Raw genomic sequence first — 11409 nt, 5'->3', positions numbered from 1 at the left:
CTCAAGCATTCCACCTGCCTCCGCCTCCCAGAGTACTAGGATTACAGGTGTGAGTCACAAAGCCCAGCTCTTACTTTCTTTCCTTTCCTTTCTTTTTCTTTTTTTCTGAGACAGTCTCACTTTGTCACCCTCTGTAGACTACTGTGAAATCACAGCTCACAGCAACTTCTAACTCTTGGGCTTAAGTGATTCTCTTGCTTCAGCCTACCAAGAAGCTGGGACTATAGGCACCTGCCACACCACCTGGCTAGACCCCTTATTTTTGTTTTTTGTAGAGACAGAGTCTCACTTTATGGCCCTCAGTGGAGTGCCGTGGCCTCACACAGCTCACAGCAACCGCCAACTCCTGGACTTCAGTGATTCTCTTGCCTCAGCTTCCCAAGTAGCTGGGATTACAGGCGCCTGCCACAACGCCCGGCTATTTTTTGGTTGCAGTTTGGCCGGGGCCGGGTTTGAACCCGTCACCCTCGGTATATGGGGCCGGCGCCCTACCGACTGAGCCACAGGCGCCGCCCATAGACCCCTTATTTTAATGTGCTCCAGACAACAGCCTGAACAATATTTGAAAACAGAACTTGGAACATGGCAGCACCCAATTTAAGCAGATGAGGATCTGAAGGCAGAGCCAGGTAACAAGTTCAAAGGTTTGTTTTTTTGTTTGTTTGTTTGTTTGTTTTTTGAGACAGAGTCTCACTTTGTCACCCTAGGTAGAGTGCCATGGCAACACAGCTCACAGCAACCACAAACCACACTGGGCTTCCCAGTGTCCATAGTATGAAAACGTTAACTCCTTACTTCATATGCAGGGATCTAGGTGACCTGGCTCCTGTCAACCTGTCTGCTTCCCTCTGCTATGCTCCAGTTACCCTGAGCTTCTACAATACCTTGAACAGGCCATACTTTTCTCTGATATAAACTTCTTTGAACTTACCAGGTGCAGTGGTTCATGCTTGTAATTCTGTCACTCTGGGAGGCTGAGGCGGGTGGATTGCCTGAGCTCAGGAGTTCAAGACTAGCCTCAGCTGGAGCAACATCCCGTCTCTACTAAAAACTGAAAAACTAGGTTGGCATTTTGGCCAGTTTATCCCCAGACACTCAGGAGGCCAAGGTAAGAGGATCACTTGATCCCAAGAGTTTGAGGTTGCTATGAGCTATGACACCACAGCACTTCACCCAGGGTGACAGAGTGAGACTCTATCTCAAAAAAAAAAAAAAAAAAAGGCTGGGCGCAGTGGCTCACGCCTGTAATCCTAGCACCCAACACCCAAGGAGGCCAAGGTGCGTGGATTACTTGAGCTCATGAGTTTGAGACCAGCCTAAACAAAAGCAAGATCACCATCTCTACTAAAAATAGAATAACTAAGGTAAGAGTATTGCTTGAGGCGGCGCCTGTGGCTCAGTCGGTAGGGCGCCGGCCCCATATACCAAGGGTGGCGGGTTCAAACCCGGCCCCGGCCAAACTGCAACAAAAAAAATAGCTGGGCGTTGTGGCGGGCGCCTGTAGTCCCAGCTACTCGGGAGGCTGAGGCAGGAGAATCGCCTAAACCCAGGAGTTGGAGGTTGCTGTGAGCTGTGTGATGCCACGGCACTCTACCAAGGGCAATAAAGTGAAACTCTGTCTCTACAAAAAAAAAAAAAAAGAGTATTGCTTGAGCCCAAGAGTTGGAGTTGGAGGTTGCTGTGAGCTATGATGCCACTGCACTGTACCCAGGGAGACCGCTTGAGACTCTGCCTCAAAAAAGAAAAAGAAAAAAGGGCCCGGCACTGTGGCTCACGCTTGTAATTCTAGCACTCTGGGAGGCCAAGGCAGGTGGATTGCCTGAGCTCACAGGTTCAAGACCAGCCTGAGCAAGAGTGAGAGATCTCATCTCTAAAAATAACCAGGTGTTGGGTGGCGCCTGTGGCTCAGTCGGTAAGGCGCCAGCCCCATATACCGAGGGTGGTGGGTTCAAACCCGGCCCCGGCCGAACTGCAACAAAAAAATAGCCGGGTGTTGTGGCGGGCGCCTGTAGTTCCAGCTTGGGAGGCTGAGGCAAGAGAATCGCTTAAGCCCAGGAGTTGGAGGTTGCTGTGAGCTGTGTGAGGCCACGACACTCTACCTAGGGCCGTAAAGTGAAACTCTGTCTCTCCAAAAAAAAAAAAAATAGCCAGGTGTTGTGGCAGGCACCTGTAGTCCCAGCTACTCAGGAAGCTGATACAAGAGAATCACTCGAGTGAGCCCAAGAGTTTGTGGTTGTTGTGAGCTATGTCGCTATGGCACTCTACCCAGGGTGACAAAGTGAGACCCTGTCTCAAAAAAAAAAAAAAAACCTTTGAACTTGTTGCCTGGCTCTGCCTTCAGATCCTCATCTGCTTAGCTCCAAGTGTCATACCATTTTTTTGCATGTTTGTTTTTGGTTTTTGTTTTTTTGTTGAGACAGAGTTCTACCCTATGCCCTGAGCAGAGTGCAATGGCATCGTAGCTCACTGCAACCTCAGAGTCCGGCTGTGGGCATCCTGCTGCCTCAGCCTCTGAGGCTGCTGGGATTACAGGTGCTGGCCACGGTGCCCGGCTGGGTTTTTCCATTTTTTTCAAAAGTCAGGGTCTCACTCTCGCTCAGACAAGCCTCAAACTCTGACCTCAAGCAATCCTCCTGCCTGAGCCTCCCACAGTGCTGGGATTACAGGTGTGTCATACCATTTTTAATACCTAATACTTGCATAGTATTTAAGTATGTGAATGTCCCATACTTTGATCACTCTCAATTTTTGTTTTTTTTTTTTTTGGCAGTTTTTGGCTGAGGCTGGGCTTGAACCCACCACCTCCAGTATATGGGGCTAGCGCCCTACTCCTTGAGCCACAGGTGCCGCCCTGATCTCTCTTGATTATTGAACATTTTCATTACTTCTATTTTTTTTTTTTTTTTTTTTTTTATTTGGCCGGGGCTGGGTTTGAACCCGCCACCTCCGGCATATGGGACAGGCGCCCTACCCGCTGAGCCACAGGCGCCGCCCTACTTCTATTTTTTTATTATAATAAACCTTACAGTGCTGGGTTAAAGACAATGCAGCTTAATTTTTTTGAAATTATTTCATGGTGAAGAAATGCCATTATTACAAAATTCAGAAAGTACAAAAGGTAATAGAGGGTTAAAACAAATCATCTTCCTGCCTCTGTTGGAAAGTATTTATACTTAGTATGTTCTTGGCTATCAGTTACAGAATTTCCAACTGAAAGTGGTAATTTTCTTTTTGTTTTTGGCTTTTTTTTAGACAGAGTCCTGCTCTATGCCCTGGGTAGAGTGCAATAGGATTATCATAACTCAAACTCCTGGGCTCAAGTGATACTCTTTTGTTGTTATTGTTGTTGTTTTCACAGTTTTTGGCTGGGGCTGGATTTGAACCCACCACCTCTGGCATATGGGGCGGCGCCCTACTCCATTGAGCCACAGGCACCACCCCCTAATTTTTTTTTTTTGAGACAGAGTCATGCTTTGTCGCCCTCAATAGAGTGCCATGGTGTCATATCTCATAGCAACCTCAAATTCAAGCGATCTTCTTGCCTCAGCCTCCCAGCCTCCCTAGTAGCTGGGACTAAAGGTGCCCATCACAACGCCCGTCTATTTTTTTTTTTTTTTTTTTTTGTAGAGACAGAGTCTCACTTTATGGCCCTCTGTAGAGTGCCGTGGCCTCACACAGCTCACAGCAACCTACAACTCCTGGGCTTAAGCGATTCTCTTGCCTCAGCCTCCCAAGTAGCTGGGACTACAGGCGCCCGCCACAACGCCTGGCTATTTTTTGGTTGCAGTTTGGCCGGGGCTGGGTTTGAACCCGCCACCCTCGGTATATGGGGCCGGCGCCTTACCGACTGAGCCACAGGCGCCGCCCCAGCCGTCTATTTTTTTTTTAGAGACAGGGTCTTCCACTGCACCCAGCTCTACCAATGATTTTTTTTTCCCTCTTCTAGGTGTTTCTTGGTTTCCAAGTCCAGGCCCCTTTGCATGAACTTTATGTGCAGCAGGTTCTTGGACAGCTTGGTCTAGCTCAGTGCAACTCTCCAGCTGCAAATCCCATCACACATGCACCTCAAGTGATACTCTTGCCTAAGCCTCCCAAGTAACAGGGAGTACAGGCCTCCTGGTTCTTGCCACAATACACCACAATATCTGGCTAAATGTTCGATTTTTTAGTTAGAAGTGGGGTCTAGCTGTCACTCAGGCTGGTCTCGAACTCTTAACCTCAAGCTGTCTTCCCTCCTCATCCCCTCAGAGTGCTAGGATTATAGAATTAAGCCATCACACCTGCCCTTAAAAGTGGTAATTCTTAAGCAATAAACAGTACATTTGCTAACATAATAAAAGCTCTAGAGATCAGTAATTCCAGTGTTTTTATCAATTCGATGATATCAGAGTTTCAGATCTGTTTCTCTGCAATTTTCATGGTGTCAACATAGCTATAGCAGTTTAGAGAATTATGACTTTTCTTGACTTTACCTAAAAGTACTAAAGAACAGTTTCCCCTCCAGTTTCTTTCAAATTAGGGAAAAAAACCCAGAAGCTACCAATATACGTCTCTTTACGCTTCCTTAGCCAAGATTTTGTCACATGCCCATGCCTAAACAAACCACCAGCAAAGAAAATTAATTACGGTAATTGGTTTAAACCAAACAATATTTACTTCCTAGGGCTAGAGAAGCCTGCTTCTCCTGAGGTAACAATACTTGAATAAAACGTGGGCTCTGTCAGGAAGGAAAGAAATGAGAAGAATGGATATTGATAAGTACTCTTAGCCTCATAGTTCTTCCCAGAGGCCGCGCGGTTACAAGTTTTTTTTTGTATGTCCACCCACAGGCATTCTGTGCAGAAACAAGTACACTACACCTTTACTTTTCCTATTTTAATGTAATAATCCATATCAATGCATATAGAACTACCTTATTATTAACACCTCAATGGTATATTTCATTGTTCCTTTTGATGGACATTTAAGTTTTCCCAGTCTTTTACATATGTATTATAAATGTTCATGATAAATATTGCCAAATTTCTCTCTGGAACTATCGCACCACTTTGCTAGCCCTTCAGGAGTGGAATGATAGAGTTTTCTAAAATATGATAAATGGCTCCATGCCTGTAGCACAGTGGTTACGGCACCAGCCATATACACCGAAGTTGGCGGGTTCAAACCTGGCCCCGGCCAGCTAAAACAACGACAAATGCAACAAAAAACAGCCAGGCATTGTGGCAGGTGCCTGTAGTCCCAGCTACTTGGGAGGCTGAGGCAAGAGAATCTCTTAAGCCCAAGAATTTGAGGTTGGTATCAGCTGTGACGCCAAAGCACTCTACTGAGGGTGACAGAGTGAGACTTTGTCTCAAAAATAAATAAATAAAATAAAATATGGTAAACAGTATTTAGTCCAATAAGAACACAGACTATGTCGGCACTGCGGCTCACACCTGTAATCCCAGCACTGTGGGAGGCTGAGGAGGGAGAATTGCTTGAGCTCAGGAGTTTGAGACTTGTCTGAGCGAGAGTGAGACTCATAAAAAAATGAGAAACCCAGCCAAGTGCTGCAAAGATCCAGCAGCTTCTGGAGGTTAAGGCAGCGGGATGCCCATAGCTGCTTTCTGAGGTTGCCCACAGCTGCTTTCTGAGGTTGCTCAGGGCATAGGGTGGGACTCTGTGTCAACAACAACAACAACAAAAACAAAAACAACAACAAAAATTTTTTTTTTTTTGGTAGAGATGGAGTCTCACCGTACAGCCCTCTGGTAGAGTGCCATGGCATCACACGGCTCACAGCAACCTCTAACTCTTGGGCTTACGTGATTCTTTTGCCTCAGCCTCCCGAGCAGCTGGGACTACAGGCGCCCGCCACAATGCCCGGCTATTTTTTTGTTGCAGTTTGGCTGGGGCTGGGTTTGAACCCGCCACCCTTGGCATATGGGGCCGGTGCCTACTCACTGAGCCACAGGCGCTGCCCCAACAATAATTTTTAAAAGAACACAAACTGGGCAGCACCTGTGGTCCGGTGAGTAGGGCACTGGCTCCATATACTGACTCTGGTCCCCAGCCAAACTGCAACAAAAAAGTAGCTGGGCATTGTGGCGGGCTGAGGAAAGAGAATTGCCTAATCCAAAGACCTGGAAGTTGCTGTGAGCTATGACGCTTTGGCACTCTACCAAGGGTGAGGAAGTGAGACTCTGTCTCTAAAAAAAAAAGAAAAACAAACACACACACACAAAAATTATATTTACATGTTCCTGGAGAGACCCCAAATGATGCCAGAAAAAGCAAGACAGGCCATAAGCCACAGTGACCTTCCTGAAGCTATCAACAGCAACTGACTACAGGAAACCCCAGTCCCTTCTCCACCTGCTGGGTCTCACTCCCAACCATAAATAATCTTTCTTGACAGATAGCCAGCTCTGCTCCAAGTGTCTATCAGGACTATATGAAAAATAAACACATCTTGGGCGGCGCCTGTGGCTCAGTGAGTAGGGCGCCGGCCCCATATACCGAGGGTGGCGGATTCAAACCCAGCCCCGGCCAAACTGCAACAAAAAAATAGCCGGGCGTTGTGGTGGGCACCTGTAGTCCCAGCTACTCGGGAGGCTGAGGCAAGAGAATCGCCTAAACCCAGGAGTTGGAGGTTGCTGTGAGCTGTGTGATGCCACGGCACTCTACCAAGGGCAATAAAGTGAAACTCTGTCTCTACAAAAAAAAAGAAAAATAAACACATCTGGCTGGGCGAGGTGGCTTGTGCCTGTAATCCTAGCATTCTGGGAGGCCAAGGCTGGCGGATTACCTGTGCTCATGAGATTGAGACCAGCCTAAGCTGGAAGCAAGACCATGTCTCTAAAAATAGCTGGGTGTTGTGGTGGGTGCCTGTAGTCTCAGCTACTAGGGAGGCTGAGGCAAGAGGATCACCCAAGAATTTGAGGTTGCTATGAGCTATGATGCCACGAAACTCTACCGAGGGTGACAAAATGAGATTGTCTCAAAAATATATATATCAAAATTAGCCAGGCTTTGTGGCAGATGCCTACAATCCCAGCTACTCAGGAGGCTGAGGAAAAAGGATTGCTTGGTCCCAGGAGTTTGAGGTTGCTGTGAGCTATGATAAAGCCACAGCACTTAACCCCAGGGCGATGGAGTGACATTCGATATAAAAAAAAAAGAAATGCATTCTATCATAGTTTCTCTTGGTCACTACTCAAAATATAAGCCTCTCTGGTCATCCATTATCTCTTAAGTGATCATCCTAAATGTCTTTGCTGATGTGATCATTTATGTCCTTCATCTTTCTTCCTATCCTTCCAAGAAGTCGTCTGGAATTCCCACACTGTAATCAGAAATCTTCCCTGTGGCAGCACCTGTAGCTCAGTGGGTAGGGCGCCAGCCACATACACCGGGGCTGGCAGGTTCGAACCTGGCCTGGGCCACAATGACAACTACAACAGAAAACAACCAGGTATTGTGGTGGGCACCTGTAGTCCCAGCTACTTGGGAAGTTTAGGCAAGAGAATCGCTTAAGCCCAAGAGTTTGAGGTTGCTGTGAGCTGTGATGCCACAGCACTCTACCGAGGGTGACATAGTGAGACTCTGTCCCAAAAACAAAAACAAAAACCAAATGAACACTGTGTAGGTGATATGCACACTAAAAGCCTTGACTTAAGTATTATCAAAGATATCCATGTAACAAAAACATTTGTACCCCCTTAACAGAAAAACAAAATCCCCCAAAACAGTAGTTTAAATACACACTTGTTCGATAGAAGAGGAAAAATGTCTTTTCCTTTTACCCTTTCAGGTTCTTATCTGGAGTTCTGTAAAAAATGACAGATTAGGTTCTGCGCCTGTTGCTCAAGCAGCTAAGGCGCCAGCCACATACACCTGAGCTGGTAGGTTCGAATCCACCCTGGACCCACCAAACAACAATGATGGCTGCAACCAAAAAAATAGCTGGGTGTTGTGGTGGGTGCCTGTAGTCCCAGCTACTTGGGAGGTGGAGGCAGGAGCACTTGAGCCCAGGAATTGGAGGTTGTTGTGAGCTGTGATGCCACAGCACTCTACCAAGGGCGACAGCTTGAGGCTCTGTCTCAAAAAAAAAAAAACAATGACAGATTAATCACAGAAAAACAATCAAAAGTTTATTAAGTTTTGTTTATTAAAGTTTGTTCTGTATGTACGTGAGAGAACTCAAGGAACAAGTAACTCAAAGATTTGATTAGAACTTGGGTTTATATGGCATCATAACAAAGGAACAATAATTTTTTTTTTTTTGAGACAGAGTCTCACTTTGTCACCCTCAGTACAATGCTCTGGCGTCAACTCACAGCAACCTCAAACTCTTTTTTTTTTTTGAGATGGACTCTCACTATGTGGCCCTTGATGGAGTGATGTGGCATCATAGCTCACAGCAACCTCAAACTCTTGGGCTTAAGAGATTTTCTTGACTCGGATTCTCAACTAGCTGGGACTACAGGTGCCCACCACAACATCCAGCTATTTTTTATGTTTGTTTTTTTTTGAGACAGAGCCTTAAGCTGTCATCCTGGGTAGAGTGCCCTGGTATCACAGCTCACAGCAACCTCCAACTCCCGGGCTTTAGTGATTCTCTTGCTTCAGCCTCCCAAGTAGCTGGGACTACAGTTGCCCACCACAATGCCCAGCTATTTCTTGGTTGTAGTTGTCATTGTTGTTTGGCAGGGCAGGGCTGGATTCGAACCCGCCAGCTCTGGTGTATGTGGCTGGCACCTTAGCTCCGAACCTGGGCTATTTTTTAGAGATGGGTTCTCCCACTTGCTCAGGCTTGTCTTGAACACCTGAGCTCAGGCATTCCACCCTCCTCAGCCTTCCAGAGTATTAGGATTATAGGTGTGAGCCATCAGGCCTGGCCTAGGAACAATAATTTTAAAGACAATGGAAATTGAGTTTTGGCTTCTAAGGATAGCAAACTGTGTGAATATTTGGGGGGAACTATAGGAGTAAAGTTTGTCTCCACATTCCTTTGGTGCAATCTCTGGGCTTATAAAAGTCTAGAGCAGGGGTCCTCAAACTGCAGCCCGTGGGCCACACCAGGTGGTGCGATTGTATTTGTTTTTTTACTTCAAAATAAGATATGTGCAGTGTGCATAGGAATTTGTTCATAGTTTTTTTTTAAACTATAGTCCGGCCCTCCAGCAGTCTGAGGGACAGTGAACTGGCCCCCTGTTTAAAAAGTTTGAGGACCCCTGGTCTAGAGTCATATTTAGTAAGGGAAAACTTGTACCTTGTCTTTAAGCAAGAAGGGGAAAGGTGGTGAGAAATTTTCCTGCTTTTTATTTTTTTTATTTTTTTGAGACATAGTCTCATTATGTTGCCCTCAGAAGAGTGCTTGGCGTCACAGCTCACAGCAATCTCAAACTTCTGGGCTTAAGTGATTCTTGTGCCTCAGCCTCCCAAGCAGCTGGGACTAATAGGCGCCCACCACAATGCCCAGCTATATTTTGGTTGCGGTTGTCATTGTTGAACAGGCCTGGGCCAGGATTGAACCTGCCAGCCTCGGTGTATGTGGCTGGCACCCTAACCACTGAACCATGGGCACTGAGCCTTTTCCTGCTTTTTAATTGTTCTTTTTTTTTCATTTTTATAGAACTTTATTCAAATTAATATGAGGATACAATATTTAGGTTACATTGTTTTCATGTCTAGGGCAGTTTCATTTGTAGAAGAGCCCCTCATCCAGGGGGCGTGTTATACAGCCTCACAATGTGCACATTAGAGAGATCCCGCCTCATGTCCTCCCTTCCTCCCTCTGCCATCCGGCCTCCCCCAATCCCGCTTCCCTCTACCCCTGAACTTGACTATAATAGTGCTTTATTGTTCTTAGGAAAATGTAATTGTTTATATATTGATTTCATATTAGTATGGAGTACACTGGATATTCATCTTTCCATTCTTGTGATACTTTACCAAGAAGAATGTATTTCAATTCCATCCAGGAATTGAAATACAATGTAAAAGATGTATCAATGTATTTATTAATGTAAAAGATGTAAAGTCTCCACTTGGCACCTGTGGCTCAGGCAGCTAAGGCGCTGGCCACATATACCGACGCTGGCGGTACTGCAACAAAAAAATAGCCGAGTGCTGTGGTGGGCGCCTATAGTCCCAGCTACTCGGGAGGCTGAGGCAAGAGAATCGCTTAAGCCCAAGAGTTTGAAGTTGCTGTGAGCTGTGATACCACAGCACTCTGCTGAGGGCGACACAGTGGGACTCTGTCTCAATAAATAAATAAATAAATAAATAAATAATGGCCAAAAGTGAAAACAACTCAAAAGATGAACTGATTAGTGGATAAACAAAATGAGGTATACCTATACAGCTAAGGAATTTTTTTTTTTTTTTTGAGACAGTGTCTCATTCTGTCGCTCTGGGCCCTCAGACTCTTGGGGGGAGCAAACCTCTTGCCTTAGCCTCCCACCACAATGCCCCACTAGTTTTTCTTTTTTTTTTAAATTTCTTTGAGACAGTTTCACTTTGTCACACTGTGTAGAATGCTGCGGTGTCATAGCTCACAGCAATCTCAAACTCCTGGGCTTAGGCGATTCTCTTGACTCAGCCTCCTGAGTAGCTAAGACTACAGGTGCCCACCACAACGCCCGGCTATTTTTTTGTTGCAGTTTGGCCAGGGCTGGGTTCGAAGCCACCACCCTCAGTATATGGGGCCGGCGCCCTACTCACTGAGCCACAGGGGCCACCCCTTCCCCTTTTTTTGATAGAGTCTTGCTCTGTAGCCCTGGATAAGTGTGCAGTGATGTAATCATAGCTCACTGCAACCTCAAAGTCCTAGGCTCAAGTGATCCTCTTGCCTCAGCCTCCCAAGTTGCTGGTACTAAGGGTGCACGCCATGATGCCTGGGTAACTTTTCTATTTTTAGTGCAGATGGGATCTCATTCTTACTCAGGCTGGTCTACAGCTCAAGAAACCCTCCTGCCTTTGCCTCCCAGAGTGCTAGCATTGTAGGTATGAGCCACTACATTGATTGAGTCCAGAAAAAAATTTTTTCAATAACACTTTATTCAGGACCATCATGATATGTATGTGAACAACTTCAATGGGATTTTGCAATGGGGGAGAGAGTTGAGCTCAATTATGTAAGTGGAATTTATAGCTAAGGAGCACATTAGAGATAAGTGGGCAGAAAATTAAACAGTTAACATCAGGGGTCAGGGGATTCTGGCTAAACTTACCTGACAGGATTCTTGTTTAAGACAGATCAGGGTGAAGGCACATAACCCGGGGGATGATGGATGATGAGATACTTGATCAGATATTGAGGATAAAGTGTTCTTGCCAAACTGACTTAGTAGGATTCTTCGCTAACTCTGGAATTTAGCCAGCGGTGGGCCTGTAGTCCCTCCTGCTCAGGGGCTTGAGGCTGGA

Source organism: Nycticebus coucang, chromosome 3 (genome assembly GCF_027406575.1).
Source record: "Nycticebus coucang isolate mNycCou1 chromosome 3, mNycCou1.pri, whole genome shotgun sequence".
NCBI lineage: Eukaryota > Metazoa > Chordata > Mammalia > Primates > Lorisidae > Nycticebus > Nycticebus coucang.
This window is presented reverse-complemented; position numbering follows the sequence as displayed.